The 21,876-nt window shown below is 38.3% G+C and overlaps 1 pseudogene; it reads right to left on the reverse strand.

Moving 5' to 3' along the window:
• Positions 1–372: 372 nt before the first annotated feature.
• Positions 373–21,876, reverse strand: part of LOC114036431 — an 82,078-nt pseudogene continuing 60,574 nt past the window's right edge.

Below are 21,876 nucleotides of genomic sequence, written 5' to 3' on the forward strand. Positions count from 1 at the left end.
TTTGAATTCTTTTTTAAGTTCTTTCAAGAATTCTTTTCGGGCTTATGACCATTTGATGTTACTCGTTAAGGTAGAAGTGGCTTTTTTTACTTGGCTATTTTTCTCTGAATATGAACCCAGATCTTCTTTAACACCAAATTAACTGGGGTCCTTTTCCCTTTGTTTATTAATTTTTATTTTATTTTTAGCACCTTATTATTAATCAAGTTTTAATTCTGAATTGTGGGTAATGTTGCCCTAGGCTTTAGGTCCTCCTTACTGTTATTTTCTGAATTCTTTCTGTGGTTCAGCCTTAGGGACTCCTTCCCTTAGCCACAGTTAGGTCCCCCAGACACACTGTCCCCAAAATGTTCTTGCTCCCTGTGGTATCACTCATGAAGCGTGTGCTCCATTCACCTCACTCGCAGCCACAGCCCAGGTCTGGTCAGCAGAGCTAGGCCTGGAGTGCAGAAACAGCAGGGGGTCCTTCAATCCTCCTCCACTCAGCCATCTGGGGCTCCTTAGATAAAAGTTTATGAGGTAAAAGTTCTCAAGGTAAAAGTTCCTGAGGTGAAATTTCTTAAAGCTGTGAGGGAGGTGAAAGTTGAGGCAAACCTAGCCTGCTTCCTGACAGAGCTGCTCCAGGGCCTACTGTTTGTTGATTCAGTGGAGTAGGCCTGCAGGTGTCAATACTTTACTCAGCCAAACCAAAGCTCCTGGAAACCCTGTCTTTTCTGAGGTCCTCTCAAGTTATCATAGGAGGACAACTACTTTATCCCTTTATTTTTGCTGCTCTACATTCATTCCGAGGTGATTTTCTGTCTTTTTGTGGAAGAAATTTGGACAGCCTGGAAATTTCTGACCTATTCCTCAATCTTCCCAGAATCCTCCCCTTTTGGCCCTAGGTACAGGATTCTTTTCCAAAGAATCTTTTTTTAATTACTTTTCAAGGTGGAACAGTGTGGTGTAACGGATAGAGTGTAGGGCTTAGAGTTAGGAAGACCCAGGATCAGATTGTGCCTATGACACTCCCTAGCTAGCTATATGACTTTGGGCAAGTCACCTAACCTCTATATGCTTTAGGCAACTCCATAGAACCGATGTGGATAAATTCTAGCTGGGTTGTGATCTACTTTGATGGAAGACAAAACTGATGGAATCACCAATTCTTCTTAAACTCATGTTTAATCACTCTAACAATTGATTTTTGACTTGACTGATAAGCCTGACTGCTTGCTCTATTGGAGCAACACCTAAATTTCCTTTGTTTTTAACACTTTAAGTAACTTTCAGCTTCATTTTGAATTTCATAGCTAAGTTTAATGGGGAGACTGGCCAATGAAGACATGTTGAGATATGCCTTTCTTGGTGTGTTATATAGAACATGGATAATAATCCTCGCCTTTTATAATCCAACTCATGGAGGCTTGGTAAACCTAGTTTCAATTACAAATTACTGAAGGGTATGGTGGCACCTGGCATGATAAAGATTCTTCTAATTGATTGAGGACCCCAAAGCATTGATGACTTAGGAGGTACTGAGCTGGAATTGAATTCACCTATAAAAAAAGACACTTGCTAATCCCTTTGTCCCCTTTTTTCCTTTTATTTTCCTTTTTAGCATTGAGGGAGGCGGAATTACTGTTAGCTGGCAAGACATATTCCTTTACCCAGCCATCCTGTGTACGTGACACATGTTGCTGCTTTCTTTTGGATTTTTCTCAGATTTATCTTGATAGAAGTGGGAAGACAATTCCCTAAAGATGGCAGCCACTTTAGATTATGATCTCTCATGATAGAGAGAAATGCTTGCATGAACTCTTTTATATAGACACCAATCTTTGGAGTCCAGCAGAGAGTTGCACCAAAGGGGAACCTCAGAAGAACTTTATGAAGGGAGAAAAAAATCTTCTGTGGCCAGAAGTTCAGAGACACCCCTTGTGCCTAACTAGTTTTGTGCTTTAAATTTGAGCCTACTCTCTGTAGGGTCCCTTTCTGTACTAAGAGAAAACGATCCCTGGTATTAGGGGGATTGTGTTTGTAACCATACCTTTTCTAAAAGTTAATAGAGTTGTATTGGTTGATTGATATTGAGGAGCATTGGGGGGGAGCTTATCATTGACATTACTAGAAATCCCACCGTCTCAGGGTTACCTCTAGAATCTGAAGAGAGAAGTAGTCAGATATATTCTGAGAACTCATCTTGCTAATATGAATGGGAATTGGGAGGGTGAACCCAGAAGGGTGACACATTCATTTTAGGAAGAAATTGCTAACTTTCCACTGACAAAGGGGAAAATTATAAGGGAAAACTCTATCAGTTAAAACTATCCAAGAAGGGAATGAGGTATATGTATTCAGAACTTGAATACTTTAGAATTTATCAGTTTGAGGAGGTAGAGAGTTCTCTCTCACTAGAGGGGCAGCTAGATGGCACAGTGTATAGCATCCTGGGCCTGGACTCAGGAAGACCTGAGTTCAAATCTGTCCTCAGACACTTAACTAGCTGGATGATTCTGAACAAGTTACTTAACCTCAGTTTCCTCATCTGTAAAGTTCCTTACAAGGAATTCTCTATACTGATGAAATCACAGGTCTAGTAAAACAAATAGTATCCAGAACAAGAGAGCTGATGAATCGATACTTTGCCCTGCTCTAACTATATTTAGAATGACATGTTCGGTTCTGAGGATCATAATTTGTCAAATTAGATCAAGGTGGGAAAGGTAGTTCTACCAGGATAGTGAGAAGATGGGAGACCATGCCAGAAGGAAGAAAAGAAGGAAAGAAATAAGTATTTTTTAGGTATCTATTACGTACCAGGCACTGTGCTAAGAGCTTTACAAATATTATGTCATTTGATCCTTACAACAATCTTGTGAGGTAGTGCTATTGTTATCCCCTTTTCACAGCAGAGGAAAGAGACAGAGTTAAGGGACTTGCCCAGGATTACACAGCTAGTTAAGTGTCTGGGGCTGAATTTGAATTCAGGGCTCCCAGACTCTAGACCAGCTAGATAGATAGTGACTAGAGTGCTGGCCCTGGAGTCAGGAGAATCTGAGTTCAAATGTACTCTCAGACACTTAGTAGCTAGTTGTGTGACCTTGGGCAAGTCGCTTAACCCCGTTTGCCTCAGTTCTTCACCTGTAAAATGATCTGAAGAAGGAAATGGTAAACCCCCCAATGGGGTCATGAGGAGTCAGACAGGACTGAACAACAGCTTACTGACTTGAGGTCCTGTGCTTGATCTACTTTGTACCTAACTATTTCTGTGATTGATTGAAACAAATGGTGGAGTTTGGCTGGGAGAAGAGAAGACTTTTTGGGGGGTTCTGAAAGTTGTCTTCAAATATTTGAAGATCTGAAATGTATGAAAAGGATTAGACTTGTTCCTCTTGACCTAGAAAGCAAACTAGACGCATGGAGTGGAAACTGTGGAGAAGTAGTCTTATGTGGCAGGAAAGGAAAAAGCTTTCTGACTACTCAACTTGTTCCAAAGTGAAATGGGCTACCTCTAGAACTATCTCAAGAGGTAGTGAGTTCTCCGTGGCAAGAGATCTTCATGTGAGAATGTCAGTATAGTAAAAAGGAAGAAGCACTTAGGATTTAGAGGTGGGTTTGACTCTTACCACTGCTAAATATTACCTGTGTGACCTTGGGCAATATCTTCATTTGCAGAATGATGGGGTTGGACTAGATGATCTCCAAGGTTCTTTCTTGTTCTTCATCTATGACCCTATGATTTTATTTACTATGATTGTGACCTTGGTCAATTCACGTACATTCTCTGTGCCTCGGTTTTCTCATTTTTAAAATGAACTGACCTATAAAATATTTGTTCTCTGAGGTCTCTTTCAGCTACAGAGCTTGAGAACTCTGGTCTTTAGGGAAAATGAAGGAGGCAGACTAGATGGCCTTTAAAAGTCTTTCAGCTCTAAGTCTATAATCCTTTGAGATTTGGATGACCACTTGGTGGGTCATTTTGTAGAGGGGATTCCTGTTCATGTGCTGGGAGGGCTACACAACCTCTCAGAATCTTTTCAACTCTGGGCCTCTGTGATTAATTCTATGATTCATCTGTTGTGTTGACTTGTTAGACATCTTTTTTTTTTTTTTATTCACATGGATTCTTTGGCATGGAGCAAGACCAAAGAAATGAGATAGAGGGAACAGTTGCTCATTTTCAGTTACTGAGCACTTTGATAAGAGGAAAGGCATCAAAATAATAAGCAGTGGAACCCCACCTTCCCCAGCAAGTTTCCTTGTGCCCATTATAGCAATGTTTCTACTGCCAGAAGATTTGGCAGAAAAGGAGTGAAGCGTAAAGAGATAGATTACAATCTCTGAACTAGAGAATAAATTAGAGTTCTTCTATCCTTCCTGTAGTAGACTGCCAGGAAACACACACACACACACACACACACACACACACACACACACACCCAAAAAACAAACTCCAAACACACACACACACACACACACAACACACACACACTCACACACAAAACCTCTTAACAGAATTGCAAGTGGGCTCCATCCAGCACAGTGCTCTTTGAAGATGGAGCATAAAAAGAGGTCCAGGCACAGTTAACGAGAAAGCACTTACTCAACATGTGTTGTAACTTGTGAGCACTGATACCAGCCACATTTGCCTTTCATTTATGAGGCTTGCTTTGGTCTGTGGGTCTGCCTCACAGGTGTCCAGGGTTCCAGAGAACAGAGATCAAAAGGAATTACATGAAGTTGCTGATGGAGAATTGACAAATGCTCAGCATTAGCTAAGAACTGCACCTCTAGTCTGGTATGGCTATTTATAGGGAAGGGGAACCTTCTTAAAGGAAGATGGACACTTTAAACAAATATTTCATTTTAACGGCTTCAAACTAACATTTCCATTCAAACAGTCCATGCTTTTCAGATGCTGCTTTTTCATAATTACTGCAGAGTACATGGGTTATAATAAACCCAGGGGGAGACATTCAATGTTTCTCTTTGTCAAAAACATTCAATTGACTTTTGCTGTGTATTTGTATGTGTGTGTGTGTATATATATATATATGTACATATATATATCTACATATACAGATACATACACACACATATAAATGTATGTGCATATTTGTGTATATATATATATATATATATACATATATATATATATATAATTTCGCAGGGTTGTTGAGGTTCGGATTTAGAAAAATTTTAGCAGTGAATACAGAATAGACTAGACCAAGCATAGGTGCCTACCCAGAGTATATATTAATGTGGATGTCATGACCTGGAAGGGGAAGGAGAAACAGGAATCTTGTAGACTCTACCTAAGGGGCTTTGCTACATGGAATCTGAGACATATAGCAACTTTGGCTTCCAAAGTTGACATTACATCTGGAAATCAAGTTTTCCTTCATCCAACCACTAATTTTGGGCTTCCTGTAAAGAGTCATCTGGGATCTTACTTTCTTGACATTAATACTCTAGGTTGATACCAAAGCCAAAAATGTTTTGTTAACATTTAAATCATTTTTAAAGGCTTGGCGTTACACTTGGGAATTACAAAAACTTTAGCATGTTCTAAAAGAACCTTTATTATTATTATATGATAATTTGGATGAATATTGGTCAGATGGTACACTTTTTTCTTTTTAGTTAGTTACTAGATTAAAGGCAATATGTTTAGTTTAATTTTTTAGTTTGGGACTTGGGATTTTATTGGTCTAAGCAATTCTAAATATGGAAACTTCTTCCACTAAAGCAGGTCAGTAATTCATCCCTAACTATTAGTCTTAGAGACTGTTTTGGCTTTTTATTCCCGCTCTGATGCCATCAGTGTTGGGCACGTAGTCGGCATTTGATAGATTCTTGTTAAATGAATGAGCTGTGGTCACTGAAATAAAGGTTAAGAGACTTGCTCTGGTCCCACAGCTAGTATGTTTCAGAGTCAGGACTTGAATTCAGGCCTTCCTGACTCCAAGGCTGCTACATATCAATGAATGATTGAAGCATTTATTAAGCACTAACTATGTACAAAGCACTGTGCTAAAGTCTGGGGCACAAATAGAAAAGTAACATAGTATAGTCACCCACATCAAAGAGCTCACATTCTAATGGAGGAGACAATACATATGGAAGGTTTCAGCTGCAAGTCATATGGAAAGGTTCTGTGATCCTTAGGGTAGAGCAGTAACATGTATGGCAATGCTTCTTCTTTAAGGTCATTTCCACTGATAATGGCATATCAATTCTGATAATGAGGCATTTGGCAGTGCCAAGGACTTTAGTGTCAAGATCTCCCCTTTCTGGATCTTAAGTAGCCATGGCTGTACCACTGCAGGAGCAGTTGCTGGGCTGTATCCCTACAGGGACTGCTTCTCAGGATGATGGCTGAGGGAACTGGGCTGGAAGCATTGCTGTTTGAAAGGCCCAGGTGCTGGGCTTTCTCCATCAGGGTCTGGGTGGACTTGGATGGTGGTCAGGCGGTAATGGTGGTTTGATTTGCCTGGCACATGCTGAATCCAGTTTCTCCCTCAGGTTGCTTGCCATTTCAGCTAGGCTAGCTTGCCTGCTCTGTGTGTGTGGCAGTTGGTTGGCAGTTGGCATTCTATGCGATGATACCTCTCTGGAGGCATCATAAATGTGTTTTAATGACTTGGGCAAACTTTCTTAGTGGTGAGGGAAAATGTTCTCACATGCTGAGAAAATGTTCTTTTTCTGTTTTTGTCTTGTTAATGTGTGCCTTTAATTATGCTCTCTACGGGCCTTCAAGAGATGGACTCTGGCTGGGTCAAAGCAATTTAGGAAGTGACTGTGAACCATTCCCTGGAGTCCCATGGAGAATTAGAGACATGGGCATGAAGTAGTTTTAGAGAGAAGAAATAGGCACAGGGCCATTGGACGGCGATATTAAATTGAATGGCAACTCTTTAGCTGTCTTCTAACGGCCACACAGAGGACACTGCCTATTGTTCCTCCATATCCAGTCTTTTTTCCCAGGTTGGTACATTTAGATGACAACCCTAGTTTTGGCCTCTATTTTCTTTTCACCAACCAAATATCGCTCACTGAGTCTTGTGTTTATTTTCAGCTCCTCCCTGTCTCTCACCCCTCACAGCCCATCGGTGGTTCAGACTTGCTGACTGCTTCCTCAGTTTTTCTCATATCCCATCTCCTTCTCTCCACTTACACTGCGTCCAATTACCTGAGTCCAGTCCCTCAGCACCCCTTGCTTGCCCTGTTGTCATAGCCTCCTAATTGACCTCTCTATTTTCTGCTTCCTCCATTTCCAATTTTTTTCCTCATGCAACTATGTAGACAATCTTCCTAACGCTTAAGTCTGACCATGTTACTCCTCTGCTTAAGATTCCTCAGGAGTTCCCTATGGCTTCTAGGATAAAGTACAAACTCCTCAATTTGGCATTTAAAGTCCTTTATAATATGGCTCCTATCTACATCTCCCTACTTATTTTACATTATTCCTGTTCACATGTTATTTTCCAACCAGACTATCCTGTTTGCTCTTCCTTGAACTTTGTATTCTGTTTCCCACCTACGTGCCTTTGCATAGGCTGTCCCTCATACATGGAATATTTGTTTTTTTTTTCTTTTAAATAGTATTTTATTTTTTCCAATTACACATTAAGACAAATTTTAGCATTCATTTTTTGATAAAATTTAGAGTTCCAAATTTTCTTTCTCCCTTCCTCCCTCTCCTTCTTGTTTTCTAGATGGTAAGCAATTTGAAATAGGTTTTATATGTGCGATCATGTAAAACATATTTCCATATTAGTCATGTTGTGAAGGAAGAAACAGAACAAAAAGGAAAAAACATGAAAAAATAAAGTGAAAATAGTATGCTTCAATCTGCATTCAGATTCCATAAGCTCTTTCTCTGAATGTGGATAGCATTTTCCATCATGAGTCTTTTGGAATTGTCTTTGATCATTGTATAGCTGAGAATAACTAAGTTGATCATAACTGATCATCGCACAATATTTCTGCTAATGTGTACAATGTTCTCTTGATTCTGCTCATTTCACTTTGCATCAATTTATGTAAGACTTTCCAGATTTTTCTGAAATCTGCCTGCTTGCCTTTTCTTATAGCACAATAGTGTTCCCTTGCATTCAAGTTGTATACCACAACTTGTTCAGCTATTCCCCAATTGATGGGCATCCCTTTAATTTCAAATTCTTTGCCTTCAGAAAAGAGCTGCTATAAATATTTTTGTACATGTAAGTCCTTTTCCCTTTTTTATGATCTCTTTGAGATACAGACCTAGTAGTGGTATTGCTGGATCAACGGGTAATGAATGCATGGAATATTTGTAAAAGCACTTAGCACAGTGCCAAGCACACAGTGTTAGCTATTATTGTTATTATTATTGGATCTTCCTGCCTCCAGGTCTTGCTGACTCTAAGCCCTAATGGCATATTTTTTATCACTATTATTATCACCTGCAATCCTTCTGAAGCTTAAAAACTTAGCTTAAAACCTTTTAGCAAGATTAGTTTGAATAGCAAGTTACCAGATACTCTCTTTCCCAATTCCAAAACCCAGGTCAACTCAGAACAGCTTCATTACCTTTCTTTCTACCCCCATAGCCTTGTGATCTCCATAGATCATTGTCACTCCTCAAAAGAATTTAACTTTAAGATTTTATTTCAGTTTTGTGGTTGGAGCAACATCTAAGATCCATGCCACATATGCTAAGCTATTTCCCCCCTAACGGGCAATGAAACTGTCCTTAGGACTTTCTTGGACGAAGGAACTAATGCTCAAACTGGTGACATGACCTTCTTGGTCACCCATACAGAAACCTGGGTCACAAAGATTTAGGGACACTTCAGGCTTGACATGTGTTTCTGGCTAGGTGTGGCATCATGACAAATGTAGAAGCAGGGAAACTCTATCCAACCATATCAATGCTGTATCCTTATTGAAAGTCCTTTTCCTGCTATTGTTAATTAAATCTCTTTCCATTAAGTATTAGTTGGCATATTAGTATCAGTCGATGAACATTTATTAACTGCCTACTATGTACCAGGCACTATGATAGGTGCTGGGGATACAAATATGGAAAAAGACAGTTCCTGTCCTCAGGGAACATATCATCTAATGGGGGAAGACAATACGTAAAAGGAGATGAAAAGAAGGTTGGAAGCCAGGGAAGGTATCTCACTGGGGGCATGGTGGAAAGTCAGAGAAGTCCCAAAGTAGTGCAGCCAAGTGAAAAATGAGGAAACATTGTTAAGTTACAAGTATCTCATTTTGCTTCAACATGAACCTGAGCCACTGGACTTGCTGAGCCAAGCCTGGCCCACAAAAAGGACTTGTTTTATGACAAATGTCATAAGTACAAAAATTGTTAATTATGGCTCTGATGCACTTCCAAGCAATTTGAGTACACACCTTAGATGTTCTTAAAAGTTGAACTTCAAGTGGAGAATACAACAAAGGAGGGAGCAACTGTTGTTTAGTCATTTCAATCCTGTTAGACTCTTTGTGATGCCATTTGGGGTTTTCTTGGCAAAGATACTGGAGAGATTTGCCATTTCCTTCTCCAGCTCATTTTACAGATGAGGAAACTGAGGCAAACAGGATCAAGTGACTTGCCCAGGGTCACACAGCTAGTAGGTGTGTGCTGCCAGATTTGAATTCACAAAGATGAGTCTTCCTGACTCCATGCCTGCGCTCTATCCACCTAATTGCACAGGAGCAATTTGGCCTCTACTCAATCTTTGGTCACCTTATGAATACTTCTTTCAAAAGACTCATACATAGTTAACAGGAACCTTTATGAAGGAGAGATTATTTCTTCCTTTTAAAATTCACATATGGTACCTAGAAGATTCTGGAGACTCCTGGCATTCCTATTAAGATTTTTATGTTACCGTAATAATTTTCAAATAACGCAACTTTAGTAACACTCCCCATACACTGTGTATGGTGGTACTACTGGAAGAAACACCTTCCTCTTCTAACATGGATCCCATTATGACTGCTTAGGTTATCATTCCCACCATCAAATTTGTCTCAGTGCCATTGCAATTCTATTTGAATGACTCAGTATCTGGGAAACTCCTTGATTGCTTCAGTCTGTTAGAGATGTGGTAGGATTTAATTGGGCTCAGGTGGTGGATATGGGGATCTTTCAATATCAATGCAACATTTCTACCAAAATGATTCTATCATCCAGTGATAATCATTCCCGTTTACAGTGTGACTTAACAGTAAACACTTAACAAACACTATTTCCTTACAACAGGTCACAAAAATCTTCTTTTTGCCTTAATTTCCTCAACTGTAAGATAGAGATAATAATAGTACCTATCTCCCAGGGTTGTTGTGAGGATAAAATGACATGTTTGTAAAGTCCTCAGCACAGTGCTCGGCACATAGTAGGCACTATATAAATACTAACTATAAAGCTGCAGCTAATTCTACAAATGTTGAAACTGAGATTCAATACTTTGTGTGAGGTCACACAGTTATTAAGTGACAAATCCAGGATCTGAATGCATGATACATCTTCCAATTGCTTAGCTTGATTTGAGTGGAAATCTCTTCTCTGAATCAGCCACCAACCTGGTTTGGGCCCTCATCACCTCATGCCTAGACTATTGCAATAACTTTCTGGTTGGCCTCTCTGCCTTGAGTCTCTCCCCACTCCAATCTATCCTCTATGCAGCTTTCAAAGTGATCTTAAAGTACAGGTCTGACCATGTCACTTCTGATTTCAATAAACTTCAGCGGTTTCTTATATTCTATAGCATCAAATACAAAATCCGCTGGTTTTTAAAGTCTCTCTTAATCAGTCTCCTTTCTCCCTTTCTTATATAGTACTCATCTTTACATAGCCTATGATCCAGTAACAAGGGACTCCTTGCTGTTCCTTTGCACATTTTAGCTGACTATTCTCCATGCCTCGAATTTTCTTCTTCCTAAAATCCACCTCCTAGCTTCCCTGATTTTGTTTGTCTCGACCAAAATCCTACCTTTTATAAGAAGACTTTCCCAGTCTTCCTAGGTTTCTCTCTAGGAATATTTCCAATTTATCTTGTATATATTTTGTTTGTACATAGTTGTGTGCGTGTCATCTCCCCCTTTAGACTGTGAGCTCCTTAAGGACAGGGACCTACTGCTTAGCAGTGGAGCCCAGTACATACTACGTATTTAGTAAATGCTTATTGACTTGACTTTATGAAGTGTTTTATCTTGATATATTTATCAGTTCATCAAATTTACTTTTTTTTTTGAGAGGCAATGGGGTGAAGTGACTTGCCCAAGGTCACACAGCTAGTAAATGTAAGGTGTCTGAGGCCAGATTTGAACTCAGGTCTTCCTGAATCTAGGGCTGGTGCTCTATCCACTGCTCCATCTAGCTGCCCCCATCAAATTTACTTTTGACTTTAAGCTACCTTTTTTTTCAGTGACTTTTCTTGTTCTTTTAAACAGTTTCCTAAGAAAATTATAAATACAAGATTTATAAAGTATTCTTATAGTCATTAAAAAAGAAATAGGTATGTTCATTCCAAGAATCTTTCTGGCAGAGGACCAGACATTCAAAGTATGTGCATCATCATCTTCATTCTTTTACCCAATTAATTTTACTTAGGAAAATGGAACAGGTGGCTCCAAAGGCTATAAGTTCTAGCTTCATTCTTAAGGTAGAATTGCCATCTGGCTAACCCACACATTTCTGATGTGATCCGGTTTATTATATGTCTCCATTTATAGAATGTGTACCTATGTTAGGGATCAACCTTGTCATATTTGGATTCTGCATTGTAGCTCTGAAAATGTTGATGTAAGTCATTGTAGATCCCAAAGGACTTTAAACTGGTCTGAGTAATGACTTCCAGAAGTAAATGCTTGTAGAGCTTATCAAACATAGAAGGATGGCAGATAAAGAAAAGGTTGAACCTACTCTAGAGGAATAAAGAGCTCTTTCAAATTAATTTCTAGATGATATTTTGTATGTGCAGATACATTTAGCAGAGCAGATAGTGGGTTTACCAACTGTGTATAACTATTAGAATCCATTAGGAAACTCTGTGAATAATTTGCTGGTTTCATTAAAAGCATAAAAATACATTTAGAAGTGACCTTAGAGGTCATAAAGTCTAACTCTCTCATTTTACAGATTAGGAAACTGAGGTATAATGACTTTCCCAGGGTCACACAGTTAGTGTATGGGGTAGGGTTTGAACTTAAGCGTTCCTGACTTGCAGGCCTTATCCACTACACCACGGATTGGCAAAATAAAGGCCCTGGGCCACATTCTTTTGGCTGTATGTTTTCATATGGCCTGAGCTAAAAGTGGTTTTACATTTTAAAATAAAGTTTTATTTTATTAAATATTTTTTTTCAGTTGTGACCATACAACAACAGGTGGTAGGCTGGATTTGGTCAGCTGACCTTACTCCCTATACTATGTCACAATGCCTCTCAAGAGGATTTTTATTTTTTTTTAATGAGGATCATCAGGCTGTATCAGCTTATTATAATGAAACTCATGGAACTTAATATGGTCTGTTGGTCTTTGCTTTTTTTTTTTTTAGTGTTGATTAGTCGCTCTTAGTGAACTCATTTACAGTTTTCTTTGCAAAGATACTGAAATGGTTTTCCATTTCCTTCTCTAGCTCATTCTATAGATTAAATGGAAGCAAGCAGGGTTAAATGATTTGTCCAGGGTCACACACAGGTAGTGTCTGAGGCCAGATTTGAACTCAGGTCTTCCTGACTCGAGGCCCAGCACTCTATCCACTGTATATCATACATTCTAGAATCTTTATTCAAATGAAGAGGGAACTCATATTTAGCAGATTGCAAGCTCAACATAAGTCAACAGTGTGGGTAAGGCAGTAAAGGCAGCCAATGCAATCTTAGGCTGCATTGAAAGGCATAATGAGTGCATGGGACTGGGGAGGTGATGATCTTACTACTCCCTGCATTGGCCAGACCATATGTGGTTCAGTTTTGGGTGCCATATTTTAAAGAGGCCATAATAAGCTGGACAGCATCGAATGTAGTTCAAAGAGTGAGCTGATGACAGCCTGATAACCCTCAATGAGGATGGTAATGGGCATTGAATTTATGCAATGTTTCTTCCAACTCTAAGGTGCTGTGATTATGGGAAAATTCTGGATTTTAAAATCTCTCTCTCTCTCTGTCTCTTTCTGCTGTCTCGGTACCTCTCTCTCTGTCTGTCTGTTTCTCTCATATAAAGAGCTAGAATTTATATATCAACTAGAACTGGAGGTGGTGGAAATCAATTACCTAAGGGTAAGGCAGGGGCAGCTAGGTGGCACAGTGGATAGAGCACTGGCCCCGGAGTCAGGAGGACCAGAGTTCAAATCCAGCATCAGACATATAACACTTGCTAGCTGTGTGACCCTGGGCAAGTCACTTAACCCCATTGCCTAGCCAAAAAACTACAAACTAAGGGTAAGGCAAATCACTTAACTTCTACTAGGCTGATTCCTCATCTGTGAAACGAGCATAATGATATTTAAACTACTTGTTTTATAGAGTGGCCATAGAAAAAGGTCTTTGTAAGTATTAATTGAACTACTATTACAAACTATGAAGTGTCTTACATTACCTTGTGAATGACCACATCAGAAGGACAAAAGGGTTTTGTCTAATTTGATGGGTCAGTTATCAAAGTGGGATTTGGGCAGATCAAAATTGCTTGAAACAACCTTGGATCTCTTTTCCTCTATTCCTTGTAGCTATCTCCATTCAGCCGAATACTTTCGTGGGGCGTGGAAGCTTACTCAAAATTATAGCAGTTCCATGGATCGTTACCACCGTGGCTACCTTGAAAATTACCCAGATCTACATTCTTTAAACTATAAAGATTCTATGTGTGATTTGTTAGGGTTGTTGAGTTAAACTAGAAACTGTTCTAACTTAAGAGTCTAAAAGGAAGGTTAACTTTCCAAATCATTGGATTATTTCACAAACATAGCTTCTTGTTTATTAAGTTATTGCCTCCTTTGCCATCACAGGCAGCTAGATACTGCAATGGACAGAACACTGAGCCTTAAGTCAGAAAGACTTGAGTTCATATCTGGCCCCAGAGCTGTGTGACTCTGGACAAGTCATTTTTCCTCTGCTTGTCTCAGTTTTCTTAACTCTAAAATTGGGATAATAATAGCACCTACCTAACAGGGATTATGTGGGAATAAAATGAGATAGTATTTGTAAAAAGCACTTAGCAAAGTGCTTGGCATATGGTAGGTGATGTATAAATGCTTATTCCTCCTTCTCCCTTCAGTTTTATAATGTAGAATCAGCCTTTGATGATGTTTAGAATATATAACCTAACTGAATTTTTAACTATCACATTTTTTTTTCTTAAGCCTGCATTTGAAGGCTCAACTTGCTGAAAAGAATTATCTGATTCATCTTTTTCAGGCCTGCCAATACAATTTTGCCTACTTCTTAGTCATTCATCTGGTTTGATTGATATTTAGGCAGCTAGGTGGCACAGTGGATAGAATGCTGGACCTGGAGTCAAAAAGACTCATCTTTGTCAGTTCAAATCTGGCCTCAGACACTTACTAGTATATGAGCCTGGGGAATTCACTTAATCCTCTTTGCCTCAGTTTCCTAATCTATAAAATGAGCTGGAGAAGGAAATGGTAAACTGCTCCAGTATCTTTGCCATGAAAACCCCAAATGGGATCATGAAGAGTCAGACATGACTGAAAAAATGATTGAATGATTAGTTAACATGTAAGCCCAAGTTCACATTTGGAATAAGGTGATGCTATTTGGAAATTTTTTGTCCTTTCTGATTAGTCATAGCTCAAGAGTGGACTTGAGCCCCATTGGGAGATATTTTGCCAGGAACATTAAAATGAATGACAAAGTGGATCTGTTTGTGCTTGACTTCACAAAGGTAGGGACTTTTTTGACTTTTGTTTTTAAAGACATGACTCACTCTACCTTCCAGCCAAACTGATCTACTTAATTGTTCCTCTCACACAACTTTGCATCTCTTACCTCTGGTTCTTTGTACAGACTGCCCTGCATGGCTAGAATGGCCCCTCTCTTCACCTCTATATTTTTGAATCCCTAGTTCCTCTTCACAACTCAGCCCATGCACCACATACCCCTCTGTTAATGCCTCTCACCAAATCACCTTGTATTCATTTTGCGTTTTGTTTTTTCTTATACATACATGTTGATAAAATTTAAGTTCATTGAAGGAAGAGACTTTTTTCATTTTTGTCTTTGTATTCCTCAGTTCCCAGTGCAGTGCCTATCACATGTTTAATATGTGCTTGTGGATTAATTGATTGGTCACTCCAGTATCTCTAGTATATTATTTCTATTCATTTGGAGACTTTAATAGAAACTTCAGAGAATGCACTGAATATAGGGACAATGGAGAAGAGAGAGGAGAAAGGAATATATTTTCCCTAAGATACCAAGAAGATGGATGGGGAAAAAGAGAGAAAGGTAAAAAGTCTGTCAGGTTGCTAGACTTGTAGGGGTTTTAGTATCCCAACCAAATCAGGAAAAGAAATGTCGGTGGCCCAGTGGAAGCCAGCTGTGGTCACTATTTTGTAGCATTTTTTGCTCATATCTTGGCTGATATTTATTTGGCCCTTTAAAATTTAAAATGAACTTTACATATATTATCACAAGTTTAGTTACTGAAATACGGGTCCTTTGAAAAGAAATCAGTCACAGTATCACAAAATCTCAGAGTGGAAAGGGATCTCAGAGACCATTTATGCCTACCTTACTTGACTAGTGGTCACCCAGACTTTGCTCAAGGACTCTAAATGACCAGGAACTCTGCCAAGCAACCATTTTGACTAACAGTTAATGGTTTCACTTGAAAAAAAATGTTGGACTATTAAGCAGCATAATGGTTGAATCAGTTATGAATGTAGACAGAAGCACAGACATAAAATGTTCAATCAGATTGAGAAAGGGCACAGAAATTGTGTAAGAAGATTTGATCATAATAAACCTGCCTGAGGCTACATGCGGAAGAAGACATTTTCTAGACTTGTCAACATTCTCAGATAAAATCACGCTTCTGTGAAAAAAATTATCCTTATCGACTTAGCCTTAGAATATTGCTGTAGCCTTCTCATTATTCTCTGCCTCCAGCCTCTCTCCTTCCAACCCATCTCACATTCTATTGGGAGATTAATCTTTTTCAAAAACCTTCAATGGATCCTGACTGCAGAATAAAGATCAAACTCCTAAACATTTTTATCCAAAGCCTTGAACAATATGGTTTCTCTCTATTGTTTCAGTGTGTTAACTTTCTCCTACTTCATTATGGAATCCTTTGTTTTAATTAGACTAATGTACTTGCTGTCCTCAAATGGGTTTTGGACTTTGTTAAAAAAACAAAACAAAACAAAACAAAAACCTTTCTCTTTGCTGGGAGCTTTGCAGTTCTGAGTGCAATGTTTTAGAAAGGACCTTGATAGGCTAGAGTGAATCTCAAGGAGGGTGACCATGATGGTGAAGGTATTGGGAATGATGACCAATAATATTTATTTGAAGGAGCTTCCACACCATAGAAGAAATCCACTTAGGAGAGATATGATAATCATTAAAATTTTTGAAAGACTTTCACGTAGGAGGGGTATTAAGCTTGTTTTGTTTGGCCCCGGAGGCCAGAATGAAGAACAATGGATGTAAGTTGTAGACAGAAAAACACTGGCTTCCTGACAGAGCAGTCCAAAAGTAGAAAGGTTGGCATTTGGCAGTAAATCACTTTCTTCACTAGAGGTTTTCCAGTAGAATCTGGATGACCAATTTCTATAAGGATATTGAAGGAGGGATACTTTCTAAGGTTCAGGTTAGGTGCAACTTCCTTCCAATTCTGAGATTCTTTGATTCACTTCTCTTTAGCTACCCACTGTCTAAATTTCAGCTCAGGTCCTACCACCTTAATTAAGGATTTTTTTTCCTTCCTGAAACAGTCCAGAACTAGAAGTGTTTCTCCCTTCCTCTGAATGCTTATTACCCTCACGTCTGGGGAACTCAGTTTGGACTTACAAATGACTTTGGATTTTTTTTTTAAAAAATGTGTGTATGTAGTATCTTCCCAATACATTTTAAGCCCTAAGCATTTATTAAGTGCTTACCACCCACTGTGCTAAATGCTGAGAATAAAATGACAAAAGTGAAACAGTCCCTTACTTTTAAATAGCTTATATTCTAATGGGGAAGACACTGTTGGTATATAGGTATGTGCAGAATATATACACAAACGAAAACAAGGTAGTTTTGGGACACAGTGTGATGGCTGCTGGGCTAATGGGATCAGGAAAGGCTTCAAACAGAAAATGGTTTTTAACCTGCGTCTTGAAAAAAAGCCCAGGAATTCTGAGAAACAGAAATAAAGATGGAGACCACTTAAGGATAGGGGACAGGCAAGTGTAAAGGTAGGGAGATGAGAAATGGAGTGTCATATATTCAGAATGTTGAATGAGTCCATACAAAGGCCTCAATTATGAATATATTATCTTCGTGTACTCCTACACAGAGTAATCTCAGTAAATGATTAATTGAATGAATTTTGGCTTCTCATATAGGTATAGCATTAAATTGAAATATTTTAGGACTGCATCTACATGAACAAAGTGGTTTCAGTGGGAGGAAAGACACCCTGCACCACATTTGTATTCATACACATTGATTATCAACTACTTGTTTTAGAGATAATGAATGTTCATCAGAATTCAACTATAACATTCCTTCCTTTAATCAGTTTATAGGCATAGGTACAAAATTACATATCTCCAGAAAATGACACAGATACATTAAAAGTCAAGAAAATAGTTTCAGAGACAATTATATCATTACTTGCATATTCATTTGACTAGATCCAAAATTTCATCAGTGCAGACATTTTTTCTACCCTTTAAGCCTTTCTAAATTGTGCTAGTATCATATTTATCCCTTCGCAAATCTTCCATAGTGGGTCCATCATTCCTCTTATCTTTATAATGTCTTTTTTTTTTTTAGGCAATTGGGGTTACCTGACTTGCCCAGGGTCACACAGCTAGTAAGTGTCAAGTGTTTAGTCTGAGGCCAGATTTGAACTCAGGTCTTCCTGACTTCAGGGCTGGTGCTCTATCCACTGCACCACCTAGATGCTCCTATAATGTCTTAAAAGTGCTTCATAGATTAAATGACATTTCTCTAACCACTACATCATACTGCCATTTTCATAGGTAAGCCTGGGAAATTCCTGCCATTTGGTTCTTCTGTCTAGCTTCGGGGCTGATGCATATTGCTGGAGAAGTCAAGAAATTGTATGTATTCCGTTCCTTTTAAATATATGCTGCATAAATATTGTAGGACTCATTAAACTCTAATTACCACAATTATTTCACTTTTTTGTTTCTATAACCTTTTATGATCTGAATGCCTCATAATCAACAAGTCCCAAACTGAACATATCTTTTCCCTATATCCTGATTCCCCTTTTGACTTCTTTATTTCTGTCACTGACACTTTTTTTTTTTAAATTAGTGCAATGTTTGCAATCCTACTTTTTGGTAAAAAACAAACAAAAAAGTTAGAATCTTTTAATTGACATTGAGGGTCCTCCAGATTCTGGTGTCATCCTACCTTTCCAGGCTTATCTTGAAGCCTCAATGTACTCTGCTTTCCAGGACAATTTGAGTACTCGCTGTTCTCTGGAAAAATTTGATACTTTTGTGCCTTTGCTCACATTGTACCCTGTGCTTGGAATGTTCTCCCTTCCATATTTCTGCTCCATAAAGTCTATCCATCTGTCAGGATTTCGCTCAAATGCTTCCATTTAGATTACTTTGATCTCCTCAGCAGTTAATGGGATTTTCCTTCCTCAGAACTCACTTGGCACTTGCTTATACCTCTCTTACACAATTATAATTTTTTATTTTGTATTTGCTTGCATATATGTTTACATTGCCTTTCTTTATCAGAAGCTTTACAACGGGCCACCTCACATATAAATGTTAGATTGCCCCTGGTATCTAGCACAATACCCCAAAAAGATTAGTTTTTCTTCCTATTAATTAGATGGATTTGAAGAATCAATTTGAGCCAATGAATTCAGATATGGTGTTCCATGTGTCCAAATAACATTGACACCAGGTCAGGAGCTGGACCTGTGACCAAAGATTTAACAATGTGTGGTATGTAAAGGGAGGAAATTTTCTTTCTTTTTTCTTCTTTTTTTCTTTTTATATTAATTTATTTTGATTTATCAATAATCACTTCCATATGCTTTTGAGTTCAAAATTTTTCTCCCCCTTCCTCCCCACCACCCTCCCCAAGACAGCACACAATCTGATATAGGCTATACATTTACATTCCTATTAAACATATTTTCACATTAGTGATGTTGTAAGTAAAAATTAAAACCAATAGGAGGAACCACCAGAAAGAGGAAACAAAACTCAACAGAAGAGAAAAAAAAACAGCAATTCAACTTCCATAGCTCTTTCTTTGAATGTGGATAGCATTTTCCATCACGAGGCCTCTGGAGATGTTTTAGATCCTTGTATTGCTGGGAAGGGTTAAGTTTATCAATATTAGTCATCCCACAACATGGTTGTTATTGTGTACAATGTTCTCCTGGTTCTGCTCACTTCACTCAGCATCAGACCATACAAGTCTTTCCAGGTTTTTCTGAAGTCAGCCTGTTCATCATTTCTTATAGCACAATAGTATTCCATTACATTCATATACCACAACTTGCTCAGCCAGTCCCCAATTGATGGGCATCCTCTCAATTTCCAATTCTTTGCCACTACAAAAAGAACTGCTATGAATATTTTTGTACATGTGGGTCCTTTTCCCATTTGTATGATCTCTTTGTGATATAGCCCTAGAAGTGCTGTTGCTGGGTCAAAGGGTAGGCACATTTTTATAGCCCTTTGGGCATAGTTCCAAACTGCTCTCCAAAATGGTTGGATCATTTCACAACTCCACCAACAATGCATTAATGTTCCAATTTTCTCATATCTTCTCCAACATTTATCATTTTCCTGTTTTGTCATGTTGGCCAATAGGGAGGAAATTTTCTAAGGATTTTATTAGAACATCATGGAAACTAATTATTTAAATGTGAGAATTTACAGAAAAGAACAAAATCAACAAATAGTTATTATGTTCAGTACAGGTTTTATGGTGGTCTATTCCAAAGCAAAAAATACTTTTTCTAATATTTTTAGATTAAACCTTTTGTTTTTAAATTAGATATTTGTTTATTGAATTGTTACAGATATAGGGACTAAACATAGAATTTGACCTTGAAATAAACTTTTTGGTATTCTGCTACATATTCATCTTAACGTGAACTATACTTGGAGCCTGAATTTTCCTATTTTTATTTTTCCTCCTTTGCCTTCCATTCTTTCCCCTCTTTGCTTCCATATTTTACATCAATTTTCTGCATTTATTCTTCCATTTTTCCCATCTCCCTTTTGACAGACTACTTGTTTCTGTTATGTCCAAAGACAATAAGTAAAAAGAAAATTATTTTTTTACAAACTAATTTTACTTCTTTGCCTCTGATAGTATTTACAAGTGACTTTAAAAAAGCTTGTACCATTTTAAGTGTCAGAGAAGGGCAAGAATGAACTCTTCTATTCTCCTATGGAGATTGATAGGGTTTTTATGCCAAGAACCAAATCTGGCCTTCTTCCTCTTTGTTTCTTTGATTTTCAGTGGTGGAGGTGAGTGGAAATTAGCTGCCCCTTGGAGGCTCCAGTTTTTCCCCAACCTAGATATTTGTCTGGGCAGTGTCTGTGTGGAAATCCATACTGACATCCCTCCGCTGACCTTCCCTAGCCCCTGGGAAGATATATGCTGTTATAGCTCAGAGTTCATCCCCTCCTCAGAGACTTAGGCAAAGAAATTGGACTCCATAGAGGTACTCTGGAAAAACAAACAATTAAAAAAAAACTTTTTATTTTACTGTTTTTCTTTGTTAATGGGAGATTTCTAGGAAAAATGTTAATGGGATCTGGGGTGGTATATGGGGAAGTAACTGTAGCATGAAAAATGGAAAAGCATCAAGGGGTGTTAAAAACAAGTAAATCTCACATTAGGAATTAGGAGAACAGGTTTCTAGTCTTAGCTCTGCCACTAACTTGTTTATGGGACCCTAAGCAAATCACTTTCCTTCTCTGGGCCTTAGTCTCTTGATCTGTGAAGTAAGAAGTCTGGACGAGATGATTTCAGAGGTTCCTTCCAATCAACCAATAATTTTAAGATTCCTCTTTATTAGTTTCTTATGCAACTATTTACTTTGAAGTACACGGAAGTCAATGCATAAAATGGCATATAACTTTTTAATCGCTCTTTTTGAGTCTCCATAAGGATTTTTGCTCATTCATTCCTGTTATTCTTATTTTTACTGTTGTAGAGGACTGGCTAATAAGCACAGTCCTAATGAATATGCATAGAATACTCAGCTGATGCAGTCCCCACATGAACCTTGGAGTATGCCTAGACATTTAAAAAATACATTTTATTATTGTGTTTTGTTATAAAGTACAGTCACTTCTGGATATACTGTATCCTTTTCCCTCTTCCCCCAGTGGAACCCTGGTCTTTTAAGTAAAAATGCCTTATATGATTGCTCTGTCTGACAATGCATGCCACATTCTGCCAGAGTAGGTCCTTATCTCTTTGTCCAAGGGAAGGAGGTGGGCTTTACTGGTCATTCTCTAGGACATTTATTGGTTATTTGCTTACACTGAATTTAGCTTCTTTTAGTGACCTTTTAATTTGCATTATTGTAATTACTGTGCCCATCTATTTTTCCCTCTTATAAGATCAGAGCTCTATGATGGCCTTTGTTTTCTGGTTTCTGCTTTATTAGCTTGGGAGTTATATTATTAAGTTCTTTGCTAGGAT

Source organism: Vombatus ursinus, unplaced genomic scaffold (genome assembly GCF_900497805.2).
Source record: "Vombatus ursinus unplaced genomic scaffold, bare-nosed wombat genome assembly UNPS02009835.1, whole genome shotgun sequence".
NCBI classification, from domain to species: domain Eukaryota; kingdom Metazoa; phylum Chordata; class Mammalia; order Diprotodontia; family Vombatidae; genus Vombatus; species Vombatus ursinus.